Genomic DNA, 8952 nt, shown 5'->3' with positions numbered 1-8952 from the left:
AAAGGTAAGGTGACATTGTAGCATGACATACTTTTCTAAAAGCCTATCAATGGGAGTTTAGGTTTTAACTCTTCTCCCCTCATCTTCTCTTGAATATGAAATGGTATTTAGCTGGGCTGTTTTAAAAGATTCATAAGGAGAGTTCAATTTGTGTTGGTGATTCATTTGTAAAGCTTCAGGTGAGGGGAAAAAACCTGCAAAGAATTTCCAACAGAAAAGTGTATGTGGAGGAGTTAGAAAACTATTTCCTATATGGACCAAAGCCTTCTGCATGGCTGAGTGTCAAAACTGCAGCAGTCACACCACTCTGACTCCCAGCTGGCATTTTGCTGCTGCCTCTATATGCACTAGAGCAGGCAAAGACAGAACACTGTGAACTGGGTTTTTGAAAGCCAGGATGTAGAATTCAATCTTTCAGAAAGCAAAACATCGTCCACAAAAGACAGTGATTGTGCTTTTAAGCCACCTGGGAGCAGAGGGAGAACACATGCTCACGCATTCAGAAAGCTGAAGCAGCCTCAAGCTGTTCTGCTCCTGAACAGGAAAAGGAACTTTTGCCAGTGAGATGTGAAACTGAAACAGTTGTGTGCTTGAATCAGAGAAAAAGCAAGTTGTCTACCTGCGCTGACCTTGAAGGCTGAGATAATTCTGTTTAGTCAGTTGTTTCCTCTCCTGAGCCTTATGCTGGGATAAAACAGGAGAAGATGAGGCTGGGAAATAAGAGGACACAGCCACTGCCAGCAGTGTGGAAATCTCAGTGTCTTTTGAACACCTCCAGGCCCCCTGGCTACACCAGCACAAGCCAGTGTTGCACTGCTATGAGGGCAGCATTGTGTTCTGAAGAGCAGCCCCTAGAATTGCCCCAAAGTCATACTCCACTGGACAAGCTGTAAAACAGCTATTAAGAAGAACACAAAATGAGTTTAATGACTGAAGAAATAGCCCCTGAAGTCAGTGTGAATGTGAGGCAAATCTTTTGCAATGCTGAGTTTTGCCATGGGACAGCAGACAAGAAATGAAATGTTGTTATCTAGAATTCCTAGATATTTCTTTACACTTTTTCAGAAATAAAAGAGAAACTCCAATAAAAGTGAATGAAACCACTTGAACCCTTTGCCCTGCAGCACAGGTTGGCAGAGAAATGGGGAAGGATGTTTTGATGCTTCCAGATTTTCCAGGAAACTAGCACTGCTCAGGAAGTTGGGGAAGCTGGAGTCCCTTGCATGGATGTGTGCCAGAGACAAAAGCATTGTTGTAAAAGCTGAAATCTGTTTCTTCAGGCCCCATTGAGCAGGGCATAAGTACATACTTAAGCCTATCCCAAGGCAGCAAGGAGTAGAAGTGTGGGCTGAAGCTCCAGTTGTGCTACTGATTGCCTGTGGCAGTGATTCTCATTATGTCCACAAAGGCTTTGCTCTGCTCCAACTTCCTTGCTATATCAAAAGTAATTATGTTAAGGTGACCAGCCTGAACTGGAACATGTCTTTAGGTTATCTTAAACTAATGAATGCAAAGGTAGATATTTACACTGTCTGATTCTACACAACTATTTATGCGCCCTGAGACATGTACTAGTATCCATGTCTTTGCATTTGGACATATAGTGGGGCTTTCAGGCTCAAGAGTTCTGAATCATATTTTAATTAGATGACTAAAATGCCCGTTATAAATATCTTTCTAAAAAGCAAAGTTTTAACCATGAGCATAATCAACTGTTGAAATCAATTTCAAAAGTAATTTCAATTTGCCATCACTTGCAGTCTTTCAGCAGAGCATGAGTGTACATAAACATACATTTCCCCCACTTACGTGGGATTCTTATAGGGCACATCCTGGCACTGTGCTGCATAAATTGACTCAGGTCCATGGTGTGCTTTACTGTGTAGTCCTCCTGAGGGAAGAACTGTGTACACCAGGATGGTTTCCTTTGGTAGCAAAACGTGGCATGCGTGTGAGAGCCTGCTTTTCCAAGAAGGTGCCTGGCAGTGTTTTACAGTAATTGCAGTTTCCTGTGAACATACACTGCATGCTATAGTCAGTTGATGGATGATCAAAGCATGATTTACTAAAAACAGATTATAATCTACCAGAGACAAGTTTCCTAGCCAGCCAGGGATGACTGCTAGATGATGCTATGCAATGTCTGGAAAGGTGATACAAATGGCTTTCCAAGTAACAACTTGGAACATAAGTCTTGGTTTTCCATCTGCTATGCGTAGTGATTTCTTGTAGACACTAAAAAAGAGCTGTGTGATAGTTTCTGATAAAGCTGCAGTTTTCTCTCATTATTTTTTGAGTGCCTTGCTGGAGAAAAAGCTCAGACCATTTCAGATTGTTGCCCTGGACCTGTGCTTTTTTATCTCAGGAAAAGGAACTGTGCCTCTGAGATGGCATCAAATGCTTTATGTAGTTCCAGGAGTGTGAGAAAGGATGTTTACTGTGTAGCCACTGACTAGAGGAGATTTTGCTTCCAGTGAGATTGTTTCTCATCCAAGTCCTGGATCTGAAAATACCCATTCAGCTTTATTTATATAAGGCTACACTTAATCCTGGGTTATTTTTTAGGAAGAATGGAGAAGAGTAAACCACAGTCAATAGCAGATTGTTACCCGTGCACCCAGGACACTTTGCATGCCAAATTGTCTTTGAAAAGAGCCTTTTTCGTGGGTTTCATATCAGCTATTTCTGTCCAGTGGCACCAGCTTACCCTGATGGAGGAAAAGTAACTGTTGTAGTCAAGTTCTTGGTTCATGCCCTCTCCTCAGTATGTGAAACTTTGTGCAGGTTGAAGGTAATGGGCACTGGAAGCCTTGGTGGAATGCTGGATATAGTGGTGTCCTTTTGTACTACTTTGCATTTCTGACACTCTTTTGATCACAAGATCTATCTGTTCAGAACTGATTAAATAATCTGTGAATCATGGGAAGGCTTGGGGCGAGATTTGGCAGTATCAGTGAAGGGATGTGGGCAGGAAGGTTTTATAGGAGTACAGGGACAACCTCAGCTTTTATTTTTCTGCCACTTGGTACTTTGGTTTCATGCCTCTGGCAGGGGAACTTCAGCAGGGGCAGAAAGCCAGGGAGGTAAATGCAAATGGCAGGAAGACAGAGCCATATGGTAGTCAGTGTGCTGATTGTCAGGGCTGTCAGTGCTAATGCCCCATAAACCCCTCATGTTTTCCTCTGGGGAAGAAGACATTTGCATTTTAGCAGACCTTGGTAGTTGTTGCCATCTTTGTGGCCAAGCCAGAGGCTCTGGACTTATGGCTGGTGTCCTAATGAAACAATGATTGTGCTGTTCATAATCTTGATAGCAGGGCTGGCAAGAAGCACCTGGCTAGCTACTTGACCAGAGATTAACTGTGACAGTTCTAAAGCAGAAAAAGGGAAGAATTTGGCAGTTTTAGTCTGGCAGTCTCACCACAGTGTTGTTGAAACTAGGTGAACACTGATTTATTTCACTACCTTCAATATACCAGTGAGTTTTTCTGTGAATGATGGAGTCTTGGCAGAATGCAAATGTGATTTTGCTCCCCATTCCTTTACTGCTCCTCTCTCTTCTGTTGTGCCTACTAACTGGAAAACACAGTGAGGCTGAATGGTGTCCTCAGACTAAGTGCTGTGTATTCATCCATAGCAACACAGCCTCCAGAGAACAGGTTAAACAACAAATGGTCTGTTTGTATATGCCTTACCTTACAGGTACTGTTTTCTCTATACCTCAGGTAGGACAAAGGTTTCAGACATGGAGTCTGTCTTGGAGATCCTAACAAAGAGTTTTAAATAAATTTATAGTTTTCTTGTGATGTAACCAAAGATAAACCCTGTTTATTTAATTAGGCATGTAGCTGATATCCAAGACAATGAATATGTAGGGCATGAATGTAGACATTTACCTGAGATCTTCCTTACCTTTGGATGAAGGATAATGTAAATGTTCTCCCATTGCTTAGTTATACTTTTTTCCCATTTTACAGAAATGTGAATGAAAACCCAGTGCAAAATTTGGTGTCTGCAGTGCAGCTGCCTAGGTTTGAGCTGCTTGCCTTAATTCACTTTATAGTCAGTGAAGGTAAAACCATCATTTTTAAGACTTGCCTTTTTCAAAATACAGTGGCTGAATCCAAACCCTTGAATACAAAGGCTTCTTTCTCTCCATTGACATGAAATGGGACCCAAATTAGTGGTTCTTATGTAGACAGACTACAGATGGCCAAAACCAAAAAGTGAAGAATCAGAGTGAGGAACTGATTCCTTTACATTATTCTCCATTTTGAAATGCATTTACTTGGTTATTAATGAGATCCAATGCGCTTCAAAGTTCTAAAACAGAGTAAGTTCTCAGCCATTCCCCAAGCTGGCTCAGCTTTGTTAGTGGGGCTCACAGACAAACTGTCTGGTGATACACGACCCAATTAGTTTTAATAACTTCCCATTCAGACCACATTCTTACTTGCCAAAATAGAATTTTTCATGAATTACTAAATAAATAATCAGTTCTTACTCACTTTTAACTTAGCAAAAGCTGATAGGAAGATGTTCTTGGCTTGTAATACAAGCCTCATACAAGCTTCAGTGGGGGTCACAAAGTTTCATCCTATTTTTATCAGCCTTCTCCAGCCACCTATATTTCTCTTTTCCCAGGTGCCTTTTATTAGCTTGTTGAAAATCTGTGGGAAGTGAAACAATTTAACCTTTGAAAGATACACAACAGTTACTTACCCTTTCCTCTTCTAACAAGTCCGAAGAACCAAACAGTATTAGAGATTGAGTCACCACACACCAGAAAAAGTGGTTTACCACTCCATTAGTTTATTATTACCAGAAAGCTACCTAGGTCTTAATAAAACTGCGGATTTGTTTCCCTGAGATAAATACAGTTTGGCAAGAATTGGGAAAGATAAACTCAAATATGTAATTCAATATTTTTCTCTGTAGTGTCTGTTAGGATTTTGTTTTATAATTGTTGCTGAGGACAATGTTTAGAAATAAGTATCTGGCTGTAAACACCTGACTTTATTGAGGTAGTAATATATAAGGTTGGGACAATTATGTATGTCCTAATTACTATCCTATAGGTTTGACTGTTAATTGTGATGTGGGATACTGGACTGCCTTCCAAGCTCTATTCTTCAAAAACTGTGCCATAAATGAATGAAAACACTGGAAGAAAAGGGAAGAATTGTTATTGTCTAACCACAACAGTCCAGGCAGGCTGCCATAACAGCATTTTAAAAGCTCTAATTCAATAATTAGATCCAGCTACAAATGTATTTGTTTAGCCAAGTCCTCTAGTTGGCAAAATGTCTCAAATTTCCTTTGATAAATGCTGTTGTTTGCTTAATACATCGTTAGATAGTTTACGAATTGCTTGTCTGTAAATTACTATGTTCAGTAGCAGCTTATTAATTGGATTAATTTGGTTTGGTATTTTGCTAGAAATAGTTTATCTTTATATAAATGTATAATTTTATTTCATTACAGTTACAGATATAACACTGTTTACTAATGGAAGTGTATCCAATTTTCAGAAAATACTGCAAATGTCTTGCAGGCCAAGTACAAAAAAAGCATTTTTCTAAGGCTTCAGTGAGAGGGAATAGTTTTTTCTTGTGGGAAAGAAAGATCCATCTCATGTCTTTTGCATGCACAGTGCCATGTACTTGCTGTGACTCTGTTCCAGCAGGTTTTACATGGCTGCTGATGCAGCCTGTTGGGAGACTGGACTGTAAGAGTTTTGTTTTACCATTCTGGCAGCTCCAGGTAATCTAAACAGACAGATAAATGCATGCAGACCCCAGAGCTAGTACTGCTTGCATGCAGAAATCCACCTCTGTACCTGAGGTTCCAGTAAAACCCACCTCTCCACAAGCCAACATCCATTATCTTGCATGCATAGTCTCAACTGGATCTATGTTGACAAACTTAGGACAAACTGGTTTGCTACACTAATTTCTTTAATTCCCTCACGCCTGTTGCCTTTCAGAAGTCTCCAGAGGTGTTTGTAAACACTTAGAGGAGACTGAAAGGGGAGGAGATTATGATGGGCAGGACAAAGACAATTTTTCCTTTTCTCCAGGTGTGCTGGATATCTCAGCATGGGGAGAGCTGTTTTGCCAGCCACCTCTCCTTCCCAACCCTGCCCTTGCTGTCTGCTACTTCCTTGAATGACAAGATTCTTTTCATTATGTTTTCCCACAGTCCCTTTGAACAGATATCCCACAGGAGAAGTGAATAGTCAGGGATCCCAGGAGTGCTGTTGGAGTGAGATTAGAGGGCTCATCAATCCACAGCTCTGGACACAGAGCTGAAAATGCCCTTGTGTGGATCTATTCAAATCCATTTACTATACCCTAGGCACATGGGCACTGCCTTCCTGCACTGGCAGATGTGGAAAGCAGTATCTCTCCCTGGACCTTTGCTCATGTTAGCCGACCTGCTGGAGTGAGCCTGTCCTCCTTTACTGCCGCCTGGATTTATCCACGGCCTCATTACTAGTGCTGGTACAGCTGTACTTCACTGCCTTTAATGTTATTCTTAACAATACCAGAGGAACCTCTCTGGTTCTACACCATCCCTTGTACAGTGTAGACTGTCTTCTGTCTTCTGACTGTCTTTTCCAGTCATCTGTCTCCCTGTTTCTGGTCAACAGCTGCAGTCCTCTTATTCGGGGGAAAAGCCAGCCATATGTAAAACAAAACAAAACCCAGAACAAATACAAACAAATCAAATTAAAGAAAATGTTTTAGAGCATTTCAATACTCACATGATGTTGTGAGATGGTTTCATGTCTAAAATGGTAATATTATTTCTGGCAATCTATCTCATGCTATTCTTTTATTGATTTTTCCAACCTCTCAGGAACTTGGAATGAAAATATTTTACTGATGTTACTATCCCTGGGAAAAGCTTGTCAACATAGATCTAGGTTTATGCTGAAAACTCAAAATGTTTAGCATGTGGTTTTGTATTTTTCCTTCATCAAAGACATTATGTGGGGCTAAAGCCTGTTCACACGGAGGCAGGAAGAGATACTGACACTGTAATTAAAACAAAAGGTGACATTTCCTATCTGTGTGCACATATATGCAAATATCTCTTTTTGCAAATGATAATATAATCATATGAGAAAGTCATTACATTACAGTAGCTCTCTCATACGAAAGCTGAGTAGACACTCTGGGCATGTGTATTCTACAGAAACCCCTCTCTCTCTCTCTCTCTCTCATTTTTGCAGTGGCTCTCTGAGCAGGGGGATCAATGAAGCCAGATTTTGTATGGATTTGTGTCTTGAGGTTGAGACCTTATCTGGACTTTGAGGTCTCATATGAAGTGCTGCACTTTTTACCTCAGTGAAGCATTAACCACAGGTCTTAACTGGCTGCCTAGTTTCAGAATACCTTTAAGGACTTAATAGTTTTTGGATTTCAATGCCTCTCAAATGTGCTTGATGAGCTTAAGCATTTGAAGACTCACAGAGAGATCTAGATGCTCAAAGAGGCAGCACAGTATCCTAAATACAGCTCCTGCAAAATGAAGCTAAAGTGTCCTCACCCACATATGGAGAAGAAGCATACAAATTAAAACAGAAAACATGAATTTAAACATAAACAGAGAATTTAACAGCTAAGGAAGAAAAGATATATTTGCAGATTAACCATTTATCACACAGGGGAAATCTTCCATTGCCTGTGAGAATTTAGCACCTAATTGCAATTTGTCTCTTTTAAAATTTCCTACACAATCTCTTCTGTAAATATATGTAAAGCTTCTTACATTGCACATTTAAAAAAAATCATGTACATGCCTATGTGTCTGGGGGGTAAAGGAACTTGAATTTCAGTTGTAGGTGTCGGAAAAACTCCCCTATTCCATGAGTTCATTTCTGTGTTTTCTTTTAAAATTTTTAATTAAAAGACATTGATTTGCCATTTTGAGATTTCTATGTTTATTTAAAAAACAAACCAACCAAATAAACTGAACAAACTCCAATGAGGATCTTATTGGCTTTGAAGTCGAATTTTGGCCTGTAAGAGAAGGAGCAATAGCTCAATGACAACACTGTTTTGACAGAAAAGGCCAGATAGATGAGCTTTAAGAGTTTTAATTTCCCTGAGGGGTCATAAGGTCCCCTGATACCAAGAATGTTAAAAAGACAAATCAAACTGAAGAGTTGAATCAGGTTCATTAGCTCTGGCAAATCACAGTTACCACAGCAAGTGCATTCTTCCTTGGGTTTGTGTGAAAGCACAAGTTTGTTACACACCAAACAATGTAAATACAATGCTGTATTTACATTAGTTTTGCCCTTGTCATCATGGCTCAGTGATTCTTAATTGCTAAAGGAAATGCAAAGAGATCCATTTAAGGTTCCAGACACCCTCCTGCACACCTGTCCTCTCACAATTTGGGTTCAAAGCACAGCAGCAACAAACCCGGTGGCTCAGGATGCTCCTGGGCTCTCTTCCCTCTGAGTGCCTAAGAGTCAGTAGCAGGGATCATGTCCCAGTTCCATGGATGATTCACAGGCAGGACACAGGCTGAGCAGCCATTTGAAGATGCTCTGAGTGTTTTGAAGGCTGGAAGAGGTGCTGGGGGCAGAGGGGCAGGCGGCTCTTAGTGAGGAGCAGGGAGAAATGGTCAGATGCTGAACTTGAAGAGGTTCACAGGCTGTCAAGTGAAAACTGGGGGTTGAATTAGGAGAGGCAGCTTCAGATCTTCCAGCTATGAGTCACACTAATCATGAAACTACTTGAAGTATTTCACCTACTCATACATCTCCTTTATCTTTAACCTCTTCTCTCTCTTTTGTAGTTATTCTCCTGTTCTGCTTTCTTTCAAGTCACACCCCCCACTGTTTTCCTGATTCCTCATCCCCTGCTCCTATTTTGGTATCTTTCTGCTGCTGAACATTCATTACATTTTGCAGATCTCTCACATTTTGGAAAAACTA

Source organism: Ammospiza nelsoni, chromosome 1 (genome assembly GCF_027579445.1).
Source record: "Ammospiza nelsoni isolate bAmmNel1 chromosome 1, bAmmNel1.pri, whole genome shotgun sequence".
Classification (NCBI taxonomy): domain Eukaryota; kingdom Metazoa; phylum Chordata; class Aves; order Passeriformes; family Passerellidae; genus Ammospiza; species Ammospiza nelsoni.
The sequence above is the reverse complement of the archived record's forward strand: the minus strand, read 5'-3'. Positions refer to the sequence as shown.